The sequence below is a fragment of the Protopterus annectens genome, chromosome 9.part0, assembly GCF_019279795.1.
Source record: "Protopterus annectens isolate FY-2018-M chromosome 9.part0, PAN1.0, whole genome shotgun sequence".
In the NCBI taxonomy this organism is placed as follows: domain Eukaryota; kingdom Metazoa; phylum Chordata; order Ceratodontiformes; family Protopteridae; genus Protopterus; species Protopterus annectens.
In genome coordinates this window covers 1,360,618,000-1,360,639,041 of record NC_056743.1, presented here as the reverse complement: position 1 = coordinate 1,360,639,041, position 21,042 = coordinate 1,360,618,000, and the positions used below count along the sequence as shown (strand labels likewise).

General features: G+C 37.0%; 1 protein-coding gene across 1 annotated transcript in view; it reads left to right on the top strand.

The window, feature by feature from the left end:
- LOC122812080 (gamma-aminobutyric acid type B receptor subunit 1-like) overlaps positions 1-21,042 on the top strand; it is a 4,315,174-nt gene that overhangs the window by 3,747,493 nt on the left and 546,639 nt on the right. The gene's annotated exons all lie outside the window — the stretch shown is intronic.

Sequence of the window (21,042 nt, the reverse complement as noted above, 5' to 3'; positions counted from 1 at the left end):
TAATGGAGGGCATCAGTTGTGTGCCATAGAAGAATAAAACCCTAACAATGACCTATGTGATCTGGCATCACACTAACCGATGTGATGGTACAAGAGGAATGGTGACGCTACACTTGCTCATATCTCATATGGTGAAGGTTAAAGCGAAGTGTTAGAAGCATGTCCTTTGTCATGGCTCTGGAGTATACTTCAGCCATTGATAACATGGATGTTTAATGGTATGAGTGGTGGAAAGGGCAGCTGAGTGAAAGTTCCATTGTAATGCCCTCTTCTTGCTACTACTGATACATTACTCAGCACATAGAGGATAATGCAAACTTCATACCAGGCTGCCAGGGGGTGGGAGGATGGCATAATGGTTAAGGTGTTTGCCTTACAAACAGAAGGTGCAGGGTTTGATTCTCACATGGGGTAAGTGGCTAGGCTTAAAAATGGCCTGCAAAGGCAGTTAGCCTAGTACCAGCCTATGAACCTATGAACCATAGCTCTCTGTCTGCAGCAACGTGACACTGCAGATTTCCCTCTCTTCTCTGCCTCCCAGCTCTGGTAGAAAATAAAGCTGGAAAAGTGAACGGTAACCCAAAGACAAAAGGGTTATCCCATAACCCAAAGACAAAAGGGTTATCCCAAGTCCAATATAAGTAGAATTCAGAGATTAGGGAAGCTTTGACAGATGAAAGGTCACACTGCCGCAAAGTACAAGCTGCCTTACGACATCTGATAACCTGTAGTTGGAAAAAATGGGCAGATGGAAAGTTCATTTTGCAGATCTGAAGTGACTGTGATGATGCAGAGAAAGACATAGCAATGGATTATATAGGATCTACAGCTCATCAGAGAGGTAGTGACAAAGATAATCTATGAGGACAAGTCATCTGTTTATCTGACATCAAAAAATTATGTTTCTGTTTTAAATATCCATACTTTATATACAATTGTGAATAGTTTTCAGAGTACATAATCTAAATGCTGGGACATGCTTTTTCTCTGTGTGCCCCAGGAAACTGTATCTTGTCTCAGATCCTCATTTCAGTAAAAGAAAATGAAATTAGTCCATGAATAAGAATGGTGCCTGCTCATGTTAACGTTGGATAAATTAGTCTGCCAAATGCCTGCACTCGCCTGCAGTGCGTATAGACCAACATTATGCTACTGATCTCATCTCATCCAAGCTGTGATTTTTTTTCTTAAGATAACGGCATATTTTGCATCTTATTTTGTACGTTTCAATTTAAATTCAGAATGTTTGTACCTTACTGCTCTGTACTTTAAATAACTTCACTTCAGAATTTGTTCCTCCTAGGGAATGTTGTGAAAATGATACTTTAGATCTCTTGGGGCCATCTGTCTTCTGCCTGATGTGAACTGCAGTAAATAAATAAACATGTCTGTGACTCATGGAAAGGAATAAAATGAATGCTGATACTGAGGGGCTGATTCCTGCACTCTAAGCCTAGACAAGCATCATTGACATGTTAATGGATTTACTGTATGGTATATCTGATAGTTAGCTTGCTCTAGCAGAATGTTCATTTGGAAAAAACAAATTACTATAAGATTTAAATCTGGTACATTTAAAATGTGGTTTATTTTAACAAACGTTTACCATTTTGCATTATCGTCTCTCTTTTGTAGCTAATCCTCCAAAAAGATAAAAAAATAGAAAAGTAAGCATTAATACAAGAGTAAGGAAGCTTTACTACAAGAGCAAGGTGCTGTAGACTTCTGTTATTTTATAGACATAGATAGTCTAGGTAAAAAAAAATATATATATATATATATATATATATATATATATATATATTGAAGAACAGAAGACAAACTACAGCTCTGCAGATGTTATTATGGCATTGTCAACATTAGTATAACGAACTTTACTTAATATATAAAGGGTAACAGGTGACTTTGGAGCATCTCCATTACTGATCATTTCCACTTTCACAGGAAAGGACTGTAGGAAGTCTGACATCTGCTACTAGATGGGGAAGACAATTACTAACTACATCTGGCAGCATGTAGTTAATTGATAAATATCTCCAGTGTAACCCACCCTAAGTTGTAAAAGCCTCTCAGTTTCTATATTGTAAATTGTTTTCAGCAATACAAGATTGTAATATTTGTATATTTTGTATGTAAGTCTACTGTACTTCCAAGTCCATAGGAATTGTATAATTGAAACTAAATACCTTATTGTAACCTTGCTAATTGTTTTTGGAGATTTTCTTCCCAGGACTCCATTGAAAACGGGTTATTTTGGCCCAATGGACTATCCTAGTAAACCAACTGCAAATAAATAAATAAATACATCAAGAACTAAGTTCATCAAAAACTGTATATGTGATGCACTATAGAGAAAGGCATGTACGCAGTGTAGTTGGGTGATGCATATGGGATACTTTTGTGTGCTCCTTAAAGGGAAGATGTCATTTGCAGTTGATAATTTGCAGATATGTAAAATTCTAAAGGCTTTGCAGTCAGAGACTTTGACTATGGCAAGGGATCTGCAGTTTTCAAAGATGACAGAGCTGCAAGAGATCACTGTTGCATTGGGTAATACATTTCTGAGGGAGACTGCACTTAAGTAGACAAGTCCAAGCTCAGTAATCTGAACTCTGTACACTGAAGCCCCCTTCCAAGCAAATGTAACTCATACAGAGGAATGGTAGTGACCATGAACCTGGAATAGAGTACTTACTTAAGGAAGGGCAACCCCCACCATACACAATACTTTCTCCTGATTTTTGTAACAGTTGTAATTTTCATTAAGGTGTCATATTTTGACTTTGATCTACTGTCTTTGAAGTTCGGTGCTTCATGATTATGTACAATGATCAGGTGTTAGCCATACATATTGTTGCCAACATTTCTGCCCATCCATACATGGGAACTGGTAGTGTAAACAAGGTGGAATAATGCTATCAGTCTGTTCATAGTAGTACTTTTCTCTACTGCTACACATGCAATAGTTTATTATATGGTCCCTTTTCCAGTACTGTGTCTGTTCCAGGTGCCAGACACATTTTTGTTTTGCAGTGTGTCTGTTCTCAGTTCTGACAACTGTCTTAATATTATGCGAACAGTGGCTGTACTCTGTACCTTACACAGCCAATCATGTGTAACAATATGACATGTCCCAGTCTTATAGATACCCATTATTAAAGCTGGAAACATGTCTTTTATACCTTTATATCTCAGTAAACATGAGAAATATTACATTGAATGTACATCATAGACACTATGAATAGTCATTACTGAACTATGCTTTTTGCTGCTGTTGATACTGAACATTTCCATACAGTAGTTTCAGTACAGATGACTACATACCTTCCAGAAAGAAGAAATGAGTTTCCACTGATTAGAAGGCTGATAAGTGCTGTGAGACTGGTTGATACTGTGTTACTGGGGCATGATACAAACAAATTTTGGGGGGGAAACAGTTGGGAACAGGTCACCTAAGATATGGATGGTGTATAGCCACATAGTATAATGTTAGCATATTGCAGACATGTCAAGAAAACTAGGGGCAGACCATGCATGAAGGTTTGATGTGTCATGGTGAAACAAGAAACTGTTAGTTACCTGTGACCAATAAGTATCTAGTGCATAGCAGATGAACAAGATGTACAGGTGCTTATATCAGTAGTCCTAGATGTAGCCAACTTGGAAATACCTGTTGGTGGTTCATAGGTTGATAGGTGTTTAATAGGCTAACGACCACAAGGGCCTTTTTAAGCCTAGCCATGCATCCCACATCTCTTACAAGTTCTGAGACCCTTGATAAGTGTAAGCATGGGCCTGGAAGATGAACCATTTATAGGTCACCCATGTCCATTAAGAGACATAGGTGCCAAACCAGGGATGAATTTCCGGTTTCCCATCCAATTGTCCAAGTTGCACTTGAACAATGCTAGCACTGATACAAGACTATACACCAACCATATAAACATGCATAACCATTAATGCTTCACTGTATGGATACCAGGCATTATGTGTTATATACTGATTTTTTGTTTTGTAGTCTACATTTCCCCAATAGCTGTAAGCACAGTATGCCATACAGTCCAACAGATACACATTCATTGTGAAATGTAAAGTTGAAGGGATGCCAGTCACAGTAATCCACACTTTATTCACAAGTTAAGTGCTTTCGTCCCAGATTTGCTAGGGACTTCTTCAGAACTATTACATCAAACCATCCCAGCACTTAAATACCATTTGAGAAAACTGATATCAAATAAAACAATTAAAACTTTAATTAATTAGCCATAATTAGCTACTTGTTAAAATCTTTCTATAACATATATACAGATAAATGATTAAAAACTCATATTATTTTACAACCCTACCAAATTTTTCATTTTTAACACACAGTTAATACTGACATTCTCATTAATACCTGGGTGCTTAGTGGCATTTAACCGTAGCTGCCATTTTTAGTTCACATATATCCAAATGTTCAGATACCACTCCACCCTGTAAATCATTAGCAATATGTTGTACAACTAGAAAACCAAAACTATGCTCATTATGTGAATGGACATGTCTATATAGAGCATTAGTAATTTTTCCATTTTTTATATCCTGTATATGCTCATACATTCTCTCTTTGAACTGTCTACAAGTCTTTCCAGTATAAAATGCTGAGCATTTTAAACACTTTGCCATGTAAACAACATTTTAGTTTGGCAATTATAATGCCCATTGATGAATATATTATGATCATTTAACTTAAACGTTTCCCCTGTAATTATCACATAGAGGCATTGATGACATATTCCACACTTAAAATTACCCTTATTCCTATTTCTAACTCCTAAATCAGTCCTACTACCAGACTCTAGGATGTCATTGAAAGACTGATCCCTTCTGTAGACAAATTTGGGTTCTTCTCCCAGTTTTTCAACCACATTTTTATCCATACCTAACAAATTTGAATTATTTTTAATAATTTCACATAACCTCGGGGAATCTTTGTTGTATGTCAAAATAAAACTAAGACCTCTGTCAACTTTTCCCGATTGTCTATGTGTACCCCTCTGTTATTACCTCCAAGGCTCAAAATGGGTTGATAAACTCCTTCTTGTCTTTTTTGAACCACTTCTTACTTTATATTATTTAGTAACCCCCTTGGGTAACCTCTCCTTTTAAAGATATTCAAAATATTATTTACTTCTTCTAAAAACTCATTCTCAAATGTCACCACCTTTGCTGCTCAGACTAACGACCCTTTTACAATGTATCTCTTTTGATGAGAGGGGTGCCAACTAGTATAATCCAGATATGAATTTGAAAAAGTTGACTTTATATATATCTTAGATACCAGTTTTTTTATTTTCCTTGTCCACCCTTAAATCCACATCCAAGTATGTAATCTTATCATGACTATACTCATAGGTGAACTTGAAAAATTCCATTCTCTCATTTATGTACCCCAACAATTCTTCCAGGTTTTCTACTGTACCAGTCCATATCAAAAACATATCATCCAGGTATCTCATAAAGTGTTTTATATTATTTTTGTATATACTTTTAAAAATATATTCATTTTCCCAAAAGGACATCGCATAATTTGCAAATATGGGGGCGCATGCAGCCACTCCTGTTACTTGTTTATAATATTGTCCCTCGAAATATATATATATATATATATATATATATATATATATATATATATATATAAAATTATTTTTCAGAACTGTTTCCATTAAGGTCACCATTATGTTAATTTGGTCCTGGTCATATTCTCCAGTAGCAAATAATTGTTTTTCTAACCATACCAATCCTTCTTCTTGTGGTATGACTGAGAATAAATTGCATACATCTGTGGTGACCAACATCATACATTCTGAATATTCTATTTGATTCAGGTTAGCCAAAACTGCCAAGAGTCCTTACATATATACTGAAAGGGCCTCATACCTTTTTTCATATGACAATCCAAATATTTTGCAATAAAACAAGTTTTTGCTCTTTTCCCATCGACAATAGGCCTAAATGAAGGGCTATTTAATCCCTTATGTATTTTAGGGATTCTAAAAATATTAGATACAACTGAATGTTCTTTTTTCATGTATGTGTAGTCATCTATATTAATCTGTCTCTAATATAACATGTCATCTAACAACATACCCTTCTTTTTATATGAAATAATTATTTCATTCCATAAACTTTCTTGATATGTACCATCCACTAATAATACACTCATGTTGTTAGAATAATCTGTTTGTCCATTGTAACAATTCCATTACCTTTATCAGGTTTCATGACATGTATATTTCTATCTGTGGATATATCAAATATTAACCCTTTTTTCCTCACAAGTAAGATTATCTTTTTTAATAGGAGAAGTTGTTTTTAAGTTTTCCCTAAAATCCAGCGCACATGCCCTTTCAAACATGCTGACCCTGCCATGTGTAGGAGGATTAAAAACACTTGTTTTTTTTTTTTTTTAACACAGTGCCTTCCACATAATTGTTGGACAAACTACTAGCATGCCATAAGCATAAATTCATTTTCCATGTATACAATTTTAAATCAATTAGCAGCTCTGCCACATTCCCCCTTTCTAGTTGGCACAAATGTAAATCCTTTTGCCAGTACATCTGCATGTGTCTTTTGTATTATTTTGCTCGAAAAATTATACACTTAAAAATCACCAACACTGTTTAAAACACCATCAGGTACAAACCTTTCATCCCCCATACTCCCATTTTCAGTGCAATCAATTATTACATCATAGTCATCCATTACTCTGTCCACAATCTCATTATTTAAAGCATATTCATTGAACAAGTCCCCATGATCTTGTACAATATTCTCAAAGTCACAACAGTTCATTTCCCAGTCATTAGTTCAATTAAATACACTTACTTCGTTACATATTTCAGTTCCAATGTCTGCCATTTCTTCCACTGATATTGCACATTGTTGCGATTCTTCAGTCTGGCTCCCTGCACCATGTATTCCTTATATTTGCTCCCCAAATACTTTTGAAATTGCTGCTCCTTGTTTTTGAGCGTCTCCGAACACCTCATGGTGTATGCTAAAGGGGAATCCGTTCATTCAGAGTAATAAGGTCTCAGTGGTGATCTCACCTCCTCCTCCCTTGCTTCTTCCTGATTAGTTGAAGACATACCATTTCCTAAGCAATCAACTGGCTGTGAATACACCCTTCCCTTTACATATTCATCAGTGTCCCTCTTTAATTTATTCATTTTCATGTGCTTCCAAAGCACAACCTGAGCCCTTGTAATACAGTAATCTTTGCACTGCATTGTACATGTGATGTTTGGCACCAAGTTTTGATACAGTAATACTTTTCCATTTATCAGCTACATGACCATGAGGATGTGGACACATCACCACAGAGTCTAGTATTTTGAGTCACGTGAAAGTTATTGCTAGTAGTGTGTTTTTCTTGTTGTGTCATGTAAATGCATCACTTCAAACATGTATATAAGTGTGACTGTGTGTGCACCCTTATCAGAGGCATAGCTGGTGGAAGGGGGCTGCTCTAGGCACAAAGTGTAAGCCGATGCAATTGGCAGAGATGAATGCCGGCATTGCATTTGCAATCAGGATTGAAAAGCTTGTGAGTTCCATGTGTCGTACAAACTGTAGAAGCTGCTTGCTGCATGTATCAAGTAATTTGCTGCAGTTTAAAAAGAACAAGCCCCCCCCCCCCAGAATAAGGATTAGGAGTTGTTTTTGTTTGCATGCATATGTCTATGTGTGTGTGTGTGTGTGTGTGTGTGTGTGTGTGTGTGTTTGTGTGTGTGTGTGTGTGTGTGTGTGTGTGTGTGTGTGTGTGTTTGTGTGTATCGGGTCCTAAAGTATGGGAGGACTGTTTTTTTTTTTTCCTAGTTGAAGAGCACTGTCTTTATACCATAGTATGACAGCTACTTTTCTCTACATTGACAAAAAAACATATGTGAGGAGAGCTGTGTCATGTTTCTGTATCCTGTGCAATGGAGTAGTGGAGATCCATACAAAAACAGATAATTTGAGTAGCAAGCCTGTTCTTGTTTCTCCTCTCTGTCTCTAATAGGTGACTTCATCTATAATTACATTCAGCTATAAACTGCTTAATTCAATTGTGTGGTTCTCACCATTCAAGTCACACTTTGTACATTTTTAGAATTTTTCTCTGAATGTCTTCCATCAGAACTCATGAAGATGGAAAAAAAAGAGAGTCAGCAAGTCTGCCGAGTAAAATAGGTCTTCATAATGGGTCAATACAGTAATTCCAGAAAGCACTGAAAACACATTTAAATTTAAACTTGCAGAAAGTAACAGGGCCAGATATGATGCATCCTAGAATTTTTAGAGAATTGAGATTCATGAAGACTGAAAGAGAGATGTAATTTAATGTAATGAATTATTGTACAGGCTACATGCCTAGTCCATAACATTACATTAAGCACTATACAAAAATTCCCATCACATTACATCTGACCTCATTTAGACTTTGCACATCAATTGACAGTTTTCCCAGGGCTTTTATTTCTATAAATGATAAGGATTTTTGCTATCACTCTCTGCTGGAAGAGAGGCTACTTCACAAAAGGAGGGATATAAAATAGCCTTTTCGAAGAGGTACTAAGGTAAGAAACAAACCAGTGAAAGAATTATGAATGCTTGGGACAGAAGTAAGGCATTTTTTTCAGTGGGATAGAAGAAAAGAAATAAGGTAGATGTATATTTTTCAACTGTTCACAACTTTTGTTTAATGTCCAACTCTTTTACTTGTATTTCTGTTCTGTTCCTCATAAAATGTATGGTTTCTGGCAAATCAAAGCTATTTCAGTTTCAGACTCTGCATCCTTCAGAAAATGCATGCTAATGCAAAACCTATTGTACAAGCAATTTTCAAAGTTTTTAAGATCAATCTTTAAAATCTTTTCCTGATTTTGGCCTCTGTCTTCTCATTATTTTAACTTTATTCAGAGTTCTTGATTTGAGAGTTTCTGAGGTATAGCTTGATATTGAACATAATTGGCAGAGTGACTATTTAAAATGTCAGAAATCACCAAATTCCGAGTCCACTATTGCAGAGACTAAATATCATAAAAATTGGATTTACAAATAATAAGCTAGACAGTGCAATTTCTTGGAAGATTCTCTTTTCACTGAGGTATGGTTATCTTGGACATGGTATCTATATAATTCCTGATGGTGCAGGGGGCTTCTCCCCCACATTGGGGGTGCATAGGGGCTTGCCCCCTTCTAAACGCAGGTTTTAAGGAAAAGAGCGATGTTCAATATTCAGTCTTCTGTATTTTCAAACTTTTTTTTTCCTATTTTAGAATTCTGCATTCTGAGTCCCTGCATTTCAAAAGGAAGTTATTGTCAGTTTCAGGAAAGGAGAAGAGAAGACAGACTATGTGGTTGTCATATGATCACTGAGTCACACCTTTCTTTTATCTAAATTTTCAGATGTCCATATTTTGTGTCTGATTTATGCTCCTTTGCTTATCTGCAGCATATAGCTCTGTATGTCTCCAATTCCCCACCATGCTGTGGTAGCCCATGATCCAGCTGTATTGTTTTGCATTATTATTATTATTATTATTATTATTATTATTAATTATTATTACTATTATTATTTTATAACATCAATGTATCCTTTCCAGTTGTTAAGCAATACCCTTCTGAATACAAACCTTGGTTTTCTGATATTTAGAGACAAGGGATAAATGCAGCATTCTTCGTGTCATCACTAGTTTTGTATGAGCATGTTCTTCTTTTTTGTTCACCTTGTCATATATTACATTTTCTCTTATATGTTTAAGACAACCTATTTATTTTTTAAGCTGATTTACAACTTTCATAAAGAAAAAACTGTAATTAAATGGTGTGATCTAAATTGTTAATCAGTAAATAAATAAACAGTAGTCCAATTCTGAAACTAGTTCTAAGCACACCCGTACTAGTCACTTCTCAAACATTCATCCCAGCTTATATTGTGTGACACTTCTACACTGCTCTAAAATGTATATCCTTACCACAAACTATACTGTCCAAACCTATAACTGCTACTACTACTACTCATATGTTCTACACACTATCATTTCTAAAATATCTGGCATCACCCATAGACTGTCTCACATACTCTTATCACATGGTAACATGCATCCAAACCCTGGTCCTTCTACAATAAATTCCACCATCCCATTAAACCCCTCAAACTGTCAGAAATCACTTCACATAACTATTATCAACCTACAAAGCATTCACAATAAAACCACACACATGCCTAGCTAGCACAAAATAAAACAGACATCCTTGCTATTACTGAAACATGGTTAAAACCCCTTATTAATGACTCAGAATTTCTCCCGCCAAACTATAATGTACTAAGAACAGACAATTAATAAAAAAGGAGGTAGTGCTGCACTTCTTTACCCAAATACCTTTCACTTTTCATTTTTCCCAGGCCAAATTTCACAATTTCCACATACTGAGATTCTTGTTTCCTTTCTACATATTAATAACTCCAAAATCTCTGTATTATAGAACTTTACATACCCCTGGAAATAATATCATAATTCTAGAAGAAATATTAACCTGGGTATCTCATATCATACAAAATGAAACCATAATCCTAGGTGATGTAAATATTAATTGGTCCACTATTTCCTTAAAAACTGCATCTACCAATATTAACCTGTTTCACTATACTCAGCTTTTTACCACCCCCTCCAGATTCAATAAAAAAATTAATGAAGGAGCTATTCTAGACTGGATACTAGTCTCCCACCCTTCAAACATTTATTAAGCTGGTACCCTCTCTAACTCTTTAAGTGATCACCTCCCAGCCTACATAATCCAAGTCATCCCTTATCTCATAAAACAACATCACTTCAAACAAGTCAGGAATCTATCCAAATTTGACCCAGTCACTTTTAACTATATCCTCAAAAGTTTAAACTGGAAAAAAATCTTAAATGCCTCCCCCTGGACAATGCCTTATTCTCCTTTAACTCCACTTTCCTAGAAATTATAAATAGCCTGGCACCTATTCAAACCAAAAGAATAAGATCTAATCATGCCCCTTGGCTAACTAGAGCCACAAAAGAAATTATGATGTCTAGGGATAGCACTTGGAAGCTTTGGCATAAGCATATGAATAAAGCAGACTTATTAAATTACAAAACCTCCGCAATCTATCAAAAATAGTTGTAGCTAAAGACAAGAAAGAGCATTACTTCAACAGGCAAAAGACTCTGAAAAATAACCCAAAGCTGTTCTGGTCTTCTATTAGTACTCTCCTACACCCAGGTAGAAAAACTAATCCCTGCCCCTATCCTGACAAAATGTCAGATCAAATAGCAAGCATCTTTAATTCTAACTTCATTGATACTATATCCAAAATTACAATCACTTTTTCCCAACCACTCCTAACTTATAGCCTCCTAAATAATACCCTGCTGTCTCTGAACATACAGCCCCAGTCACCTCTCTCTTCTTCAAATGAATAGTCAAACTACTTCATGTAATCACACCCCATCATCCACTTATTCTAAGCTAACCAAATCCTCGTCCTTGCCAGAATTCAGGCTGTCCACTTTCACTGTGGCAATTATCAAAAAACTTCTCATGAAACTGAAGCCCTGCTGAAATGCTGCCGACGGCATTCTGGCTGAATTTCTAAAAAATTGCTGCTGATGCAATTGCTTATCCCATTAGTATTCTTATAAACAGATCTATCCAAGAATCCTATGTCCCATGCCTGTGGAAAAAAGCAATCATACTACTTCAACATAAAGGAGGGACAGCAACCGATATAACAAACATTCGCCTTATAGCTATACTATCAGCAATCTCTAAACTCTTAGAAAAATGTGTACACATGCAACTTTTGCAATTCCTTCTCAAGAACCAAATCCTTTCTCCAACTCAGCATGGTTTCAGACTAGGTCATAGTACTTCTTCTGCTTTAATATCCTTCTTGGACATAGTCAACAAAGCCTGTAACTCAGGAGACATTGTTTCTACTTCATTCTTAGATCTGTCAAAAGCCTTTGGCACTGTCTCTCACACTCTCCTCCTTTTTCAACTCTCTAACATAGGTCTAACCACTCCTTCTCTTAGCTGGTTTAAGAGCTGTCTTACTGATAGAGTGCAAGCTGTAAAATGGCAGAACTCTCTATCCCCATACATTCATAACCCGACTCCTGTTCCCCAAGGTTCTATATTAGGCCCTCCTATTTAATATTTTTATTAACAACCTCCATCTTTAAATACACCAAGGGTCATTAGTTCAATACGCAGATGACTCAACAATTATTTGCTCTTCAGACAATCCAACTCAGCTGCAGCAAATAACCCAAACTGCGTTTACTTCCATAGAGACTTGGCTCCACAATAACCACCTCTCTTTAAATCCAGACAAAACTAAGCTCATTATTTTCACCCCAAAGAAAGGCACTCTCATTAAGAAATCTCAATTCCACATTCTTTCTCTAAATAACACAAAAATTAAACTGGTTACCCATACCAAACTGCTAGGAGTCATAATCGATGAAGACCTAAAATTTGACCAACATGTACATACCAACATCAGCAAGACACGCAGAAAACTAGGTCTACTCTGTAGGAATAAGCATTACCTCTCCCTCTCCACTAAAAAAGTGCTAGCTTCAACTTCCCTCCTTCCTATATGGTGCAGCTATACTAACCAACCTCCAATCCTCACTTAAAAACAAACTAGAAACTTGCTATAACAAGATAGCAAAATTTCTACATCCAATCTCCAGTCCACCCACCACTGTATTCCTCTAAAAATGCTAAACTGGCTTGAGTTCCCCCATCTTACCTTACTTCACCTTACTATCATGTAAAACTCATCACCAAACCTCAGGATTGTCCTTCTCTACAGTCACTATTCTCCCATTATAACCCTAATAGACCCCTTAGATCAGAAATCAACTTCCTCTCCAAATTCATAAACCTAATCTACCTGCTGGCCAGCATCTTTACTCATGGGTCATAGCTAAAATATGGAATTCCCTTCCTATAAACATTTGCACAACTCAGTGCACTTCCTTAGTCAAATCAGCTCTGAGGGCATATCTCCATTCTAAATGGATCTGTAACTGCACTATGCCTCCTCCTGCCATAACCTACATCTAGTTGACCTCTGACCAGCAAAATCAAGGATTATACTTACTGCATAGTTCTAATTGTGCTGACTTTAACTCTTCTGAAATGTAAGAATACGGCTGCATGAGACGCTCCATTTTTAATCCTTATGAATTTTTCTCCTACTTTACATTGTTTTCTACTATTAGATTGTACTTTTTTGAATGTATGACTTGTATTGTACTAGATACGCCTTTGTAATTCCCGAGGAGCTTTTCTCTTCTTGCCTTATACTGTATTCTGCTTTTGTTTTATATATAGATTTGCTATTGTATTAGGTACTTTATTTGTATTTTCTTTGTGGAGCTTTCTTCGCCGGGCCTCTTCTGAAAATGTGCTCTGCTTGGCCCAGTGGACTTTCCTGGTTAACAAATGCTAATAAATAAATAAATAAATAAACAAATAAATATATCCATAATATATTTAAATTCAATCCATATAGAACAGCTCAAAAATGTACATTTTAACAAGAGAAATCTTAGAGATCTTCATTGGATTATAACTATATACTGTGTAGGTGTCGCAAGTGAGGAATGACAAAGTACATTAGTCACCTAAAATATGGAGTGCAAAATGGAATGGTTTGGTGTGATGGAGTAGCCAGCTATTGTGAGAGAAGATGCCGATGGTCATATACACTGTATAGATCCTACGGCAGAATAACTATCTGTTGTATATATCTTCTTGTATAAAGAATCAGCAAAGGAAATTTACAAAGACCAAGCCAGAAACCATGTGCATGAAGCCCAAAATAAAAATACATACACCAGCATTCCCTGCAAAGACTGAAACTGGTCACTACTGTTCAGTCATCACCTGAATAAACAAATTTTAAACAAATACAAATAAAGAAACAACAACCATATCTGGTATTTAATGCAGAGCATTAATACTATGAGCTGTTGATGAGATGGTTCATGTGGTACAGAGTTAATTTCCTTCATCCTCCATTTGCCTGTTGTGACTCTGCACAAGTCATGTAACCAGTCAGTACTCTGAAACAATTGAGAGAATGGGCTAGGATCCTCAAAGGCCTTCAGGACTGCATGCCTAGTAAACACCTACAAACCTACCTATGAACAAATGAATTCAGCAAAACAGTCCCAGTCTAGTAGTAATCTTGTATTACATGGCTGCAATAAATGTAATGAAAGCAATGCAATGAAAAAGTATGAAATTGCCGTAGAATGGTTTTGTTACAGAAATGTCATTTTGGTGCTAATGCATATTCTTCAGTGCCTGGTTTGCTGTAAAGAATCAAATAACTGAAATAAACCCCTAGAAGTTGTCTTATGATCATGATTTTCAATGTCTGATTAATAATCCCAGTAAGGAACATCTCAAACAACAGAAAATGTGTCTAACTATGAAAAAAGTTTGCAGCCTAAAATAAACAGACATAAATTATTTAGACCTTTAACTCAGGTTTCAGAGAAACTCTTAAGTAATCATTTGCAATAAAAATACTAAGTTTCAAATCATATACCTGCATCAAACCATTTCTCACTAAAATCATTTACAATTTGAAAAAAAAAAGTTATTAAAACAGTACTAGTATACTTTATATAAAATGAACCATACTGAGCTGTCCAGGTGCTAATATTAAAACAATTAATGTTGATATAACATTCGTGAAAAATGTGTCCCAGAATACAATAAATAGCTTTTGAGTGACACCTAGTGGCAGCTAGAATATAGCATTTAAAAGGAAATATTGATGCTAAAGTATTACATGAATAAATTACTTTAAGATTGCAAAATTGTGAAAATAATGGAAAATATAAAGTATTTCTTACTGATTATTAATATTATTGATTCTGGTCAAATAACTAAACTTATAAAGACATATTAAAAACACTCTCTATTCTTATGAAAGTTGGTTGAGTCCTGATGAAACTAGGATTGCAAAGTCCCTCTTCCTTTACATTAGAATACCTTATTTAAAAGTTAGTTTAACAAGAAGCTTTGCAGGTCCTCATTGTCATTTATCTACACATGAATGTATGTAAGCCACTGGGTTTGCTTTTTGGGCACAACATTAATGTCAACCACCAGGCTTTCCTGACCTGTCTGATCTCTGTACTCCCTCAATAAGCGCTATTCCATCAGCAAGGCTAAAGATGACTCCACCTTAAATACGACACAATACATATTATACAATTGCCTTCATTAACGCAATTTTTCCAGATACAAACAATCGCTTATAACAAAAATGTTAAACGGCCTCTGGATGACAAATTTTGCTGACGACTGCAAGCTAAGGGCAATCATTGAATCCCCAGTGATGTAGATATCTTTCAGGATGGTCTAGATCAGACAGATGATTAGTGCCATAGCCATGGCCTAAAACTAATTGTGAAAAGATACATTATCATACCCGTTAGGAAATCAAATACGCCTGCAAATTACAACATTGATAGCACACCCCTAAGGGTAGACTCAGAGGTGAGAGATCTAGGTACACAGATAGTAGCCTGAACTTTGACCACTGTGTCTCCACAGTGGTGAGGAAGTCCTTCTTTTGGCACAACTTTTAAGTAAAGATATGGCATCCAGACCCAAGGAAATTATAGATCCACTGTACTCAGTCCTCATTAGACCCATAATTGAGTACAATGCGCCATTTGGCATGTACTTGACTAGGCACTTAACTCAGCTGGAGTGAGCTCAAAGGTTCCTTACAAAGAAAAGGCAGGGTGTAAACACCACGTCATATGTGGATAGACTAAAAGATCTATTCGTTTACTCTGTCTTGTACTGACTATTAAGGGGTGACCTATGCATCACTTACAAGTTACTCACATATCCAGCCCTGATTGAGCTGCTATACATCCACAAGTCAAACAGCACAAGGGTCACCCAATCGAGGCATCTAAACTTAGTCAGTGACTCAAACAAAACATGTTGGCCAGACAGTTATGGGTCTCAGGGATTTCCCCTTCTTTGGAGCAGGCTTCCTATTCAAATTAAGCAGAGCCCTTCCCTGACCCTCTTCAAGCGTAATTTGGATCAATGGATGAGAAATCACAAATTCACACCTGGAGTATTGCCTTTGTCCCTTATAGATAGGGGTGATCTGTAAGATATTCAACACACAGGCAAAAATCTATGCTACCCTCTTGACCCAGGACCCAAATATTGGGTAAAATCTGGATATATTGTCTAGGCTTGTAAGGGCTCTTAAGTCATTAACCTGGTAATGTATGAACCTATGAAAACTTGTTAGTATCATGAACATGCTCTAAATCTGTCCCAAATGCATTCATTTAGGATAAAAGTCAATCTATTCCAGAATCTGTCTTAGTATTTTGTTAAGCAAGCTTATTAGAAAGAATGTCGGCTGTAACTTTCTAATGTGATGTCTGTCAGGACCATAAGTACATCTATATCATTTGATAAGTATCTGCTCTAATATTACTCCTCATACACTGGAAAGAAACATCAGGATAATCAACCTCTCCAAGACTGGAAAAAAGGTATACACTGGGAATCCTACATCACTTCTAATGCACAAACCCAGAAATTCTTAAACTTTGTTAATATGAACATCCTGGAACAGTTGGCCTGTTCTCCTACCAGAGGTACAAACATCCTTGACCTTGTACTCATGAACATGGAGGACTGACGTTCCTTACCCAGTCTAATTTTTTGCTCATCAGCTCTGAACATAAGGCAGTCTTGCTTGAAATAAAAATTAAATCCAGGGGACCCGGCAAAACCAAAAACCTTTAGGAACTATTCCAAGGCTAACCTCTCTCTACCAGGTGACACTTTGGCTGAATTCAAAGCACCCCAAATCCAGTAAACACCACAGCATATGCTGAGCTATTTACAAAATCTCTGTACACTCATATTGATAGCTGTATGGAGCAAGCTGTGCCCACTCATATTAAGAATAAGTCAAAGTCAAAAGACAAGCCACCTTGGTGGAATCACAATATAAATCAGTTATACAGCAAAAGAGAAAAGTCTAGGCAATGTGTAAGAGGAACAAAGCCTACATATTAAAAGCCCCCTGACCAATCTAAACAGGCAGGTAAGAAGGTTAATTAATACTTCAAAGGCTAAATTTGAAGAAATAAATAGCCTCTTAAACAAAAGACAACCACAAAGCTCTCTACAGCTATGTCCATAACCTCAGGGAACTATGCAACAGTGCACAGAACTTATTGTAAATGACATCACCTACACTGAACCAGAGGCTATTGCCAACTTTTGACTGACAAGTACAGCTCAAATATCTCCCCCCACTCACCCCCCCCCCCCGATAGTCCAAAAGAAATACCACATACTACAATCCTCCTGACCATTACTAGGGTCAATGTACTTTCCAAGGCCATAAACATTGCATCAATAGGCCCTGATAACATCCTGGGATGCTTACTAAATAGCATGAAATATGACCTCAATGGTCCACTTGAATCACTTTTCACCTGGGACCTACAGTCAGGTTTGGTGCCCAAGGAATGGAAGATGGCTACAGTCATTCCCCTACACAAAGGAGATCCAACCACTAATCCGGGTAATTACAGACCCATAAATCTGACCAGCTTCATATGTAAGGCCATGCAAAGAATCATGATGGACATGATAAATGAGGACATATCTAATCTACAAACACTAGTTCCAAAGAGGCCATCATCCCACTGTACTCTGCCTTTATCAGACCAGTCATAGAGTACAGTGCTCCCTTTGGCATATATAATAACTAGAGTGACCTGGGAAGTTCCTTACAAAAAGAATACATGACATACTAAATCTGCCTTATGCAGAGGGCCTTAAAGCCCATTTCCTCTACTCAGTCTCCTATAGGCTGCTGAGGGGTGATCTATGCCTGGCTTGCAAGGCATCTGCAAACCCCACACTTATGAATCTCCTGCATATTCGTAAGTCAAACAGTGAAATACAAGGTCTAGGGACCTGAATTTTGTCTGTGAATCAAACAGAACATGCTGGCTAAACAAATATGTGTCTCAGAGACTGTCACTCCTATGGAACAGGCTTTCCATCTTTGTGAAGCTGAGTTTGTCTTTTAGCCAATTAAGCACAACCTAGACCAATGGCTCTGGAAGTTTATATCTGGCCTGGTACCCATGTCCCTTATGGTAGAAGGTAGCTTATAAATGCCTGGTCATCGGTGTCATATATGGATACAGGACATCATTATTCTTTTGAGAAAACTTGGCTAGGCTTAGAAAGGCCCCCGCTGTCATTAGCCTAGTAACAATCTATGAATCTATGAAACTATTTATTATTTGTAAAATGAAAACAAGAATAATAAACTATAATTTAATTCAAAACTAAGGCAGCTGCATAACAAGTCTTACTGGTACATGAACTATGCTGCCAGAGTGCTGAGTGTGCATCTGAATCACAGGGCTGACTGAGTGAAGAGAAGAATCCTCGTCCTAAGAGGGTGAAGGACAGTGTGTTTTCACCATCTTTTTGACTCTGGGATGTGAGATGTTCAGACATTTTGGCCCGGGATGTGATGGAGATACAGATGTGGAGGTATGTTGCATGGAGATACAGATCTGGAGGTATGCTGCAGTGCATTTATTCATGCCAGTGAAATTTCCATTGTGATCATGAAGGAAAATGCTGGTTTAGAGTCAGATAAATGCACTTTCAGTACATAGTCATTCACCATCCAGCATCTTGTGCCCATACAAATTCAGAATCAATTGAAGACAATTCTGTACACTTTTGGAGTATTCAGTACTGGCTCTACCTTTGTATTCCACTAAAGGAGCACACCAGGTTAAAGTGCTCACACACTTAACCCTCTGTGCCAACTGCCAGAATGATGAGAGATTATAAGTGCTCAGGGACAGAACTGCTAGGAGAGTGACCACGTGCCTCCCAACAGTGTTAGGGAGCGTATACTGTGATTTGTGAGAGGGGCAATAAAATGAACAGTTGATATGTTACATTGTCAGATGAAATGGCAGATTAAGCTGAAAAGCTAAGCTAGAAAACACTCTAAGTAGAAAGGAAGACAATGTGAAATAATAGAGGAAGAGAAGGGGTAAATCATAAAAAAGCACAACAGCAAGACCTGGTGAATGTAAATGTCTGAGGTAAGGTAAAGGAAAGGCAAATGGTGAGACCCTGTCTAGTAAGGACAGACATGGCAGCTGCCATACATGCAAAATCACTGGAGATGAAGATGACAGCAGTGAGATAGGACAATGAGCATACTTATCTGAAAGGGTTCATGGACTGAACAGCATCTAGACACTTGCAAGTTAAACAGATAAAGAGAGAGGTCAGAAAACAAAAAGACGGGAAATCAGTGGCATGGTGCTTCCACTGAATGCAGTCTAATGTATTCATGTGCTGTGCTGCTATTTCAATCCATTTTCACTGCTACATTATGTATAATGCAGATATGGCTGATGCTGATTTCATTCATGGGTCCATGGCATAGATGGATGAAGCCCTGGCTTTGATCAACATGACCTGTGCAAGACTAGTAACTCCAGTACTGAAGGAGCTAGGTTGGGGGATGGAGAAGAGTGCCTTTTGCCAGTTCACAAACTCTAGGAGGGAGATAGAGGTTTATGCCTGCAATCAGATATATTCCTGATGATGGGGACAGTACTGTAATTGTGAGGTAGACTGTTGCTAGCATTTTGCAGGACTGTACATGATGTCAGTAGTTCTGCCCAGTTAAGGCATTCCAACAGAAATCTCCTTATTCACATGGAACATATATGACACTGTTGGCTGATCCACTGGAAACTACTTCTCCTTGCTAATCTTATTCTAATGCAGGAGCACCCCCAGGGGTAAAACCAAGGACATTAAAGGTAAAATGGGGCACTACCTGATGGCTAGTTGGAGGTCAAAAACAGGGGATGAAAACATTTCTGATTTCACACAAAACCTACAAATCTGTTTCCCACCCTTTAGTAGTTTATTAACAACCCCGCCATGATATTCCATTGTAAGTACAAATTAGTTTCAGTGGCGTTTCCAATAACATTAGTGCAGTTTCATTTCATCCTTGTGTGGTCTTCTGGTGTACATGCCAACTTTTCTGTCTTCCGCAATGTTACCTCATGTCTCACCATTTATTGGGAACCTGAAGCACATGCAATCAAAGGAAAAGAAAACATTAATATGCCTATAATTATTTTTATATTTCGAAAGATTCACAGTAGGGCACGTGAATATGTTGTTTATTTTCCTTTCTAATGCTTTCTGGTTTTCTTAAATGCGTCTTCAGTTTAAATTCTTGCTGAAGAAAAAAAAGAAAGCCAAAGAAAAAAGCAAAAATTGCATTTAGTTCCTCCAAAAGAGTGCATTATAAATATCCATTATCTGTATATTTTTAAAAATGGGTAATATTTCAAAATGATACTGTCTGTCAAAGGCCTTCTAGATACTAAGAATTGGTCTTTCTGTGGATAGTTTCCCTTATATGGTACCTACTTACTTATTCTTACTATACAAGTAAGTTCCCAGCCAGAACCATGTCCATGAAAACAATGTCAAAGCTTCCAAGAACTACTGTTGTCTTTTGGCCTGCCATCTAGCAATCTCCATGCCATGCTGAAGGCTTCCAAAGATGACTTTAGTCGATAAAACTAAATTTTTCATGTAAAAAAAAAAGCTTTTTGAGAAGAAAAAAACATTTTCTGTCCAATTTAATCTTGTTTTTGTCTTTCAGTGTCAGGTAGCTTGAATTTTTCCACTCTGGGGCTTCTGCAAAAATATCTTTTTCATTCTTCATTAATCTGTCCCCAGCAAATATTTATGTGATCTGCATTCTCAGCCATATGATGTCCACTGAACCCCAAAGGGTCTTTGATTCTTTATTGCTGTATAACTGGCCAATATGTGAAAAAATGTATTTAACTTGAGAGAAAATTGTGTTTTGCAGCTTCATTGAAT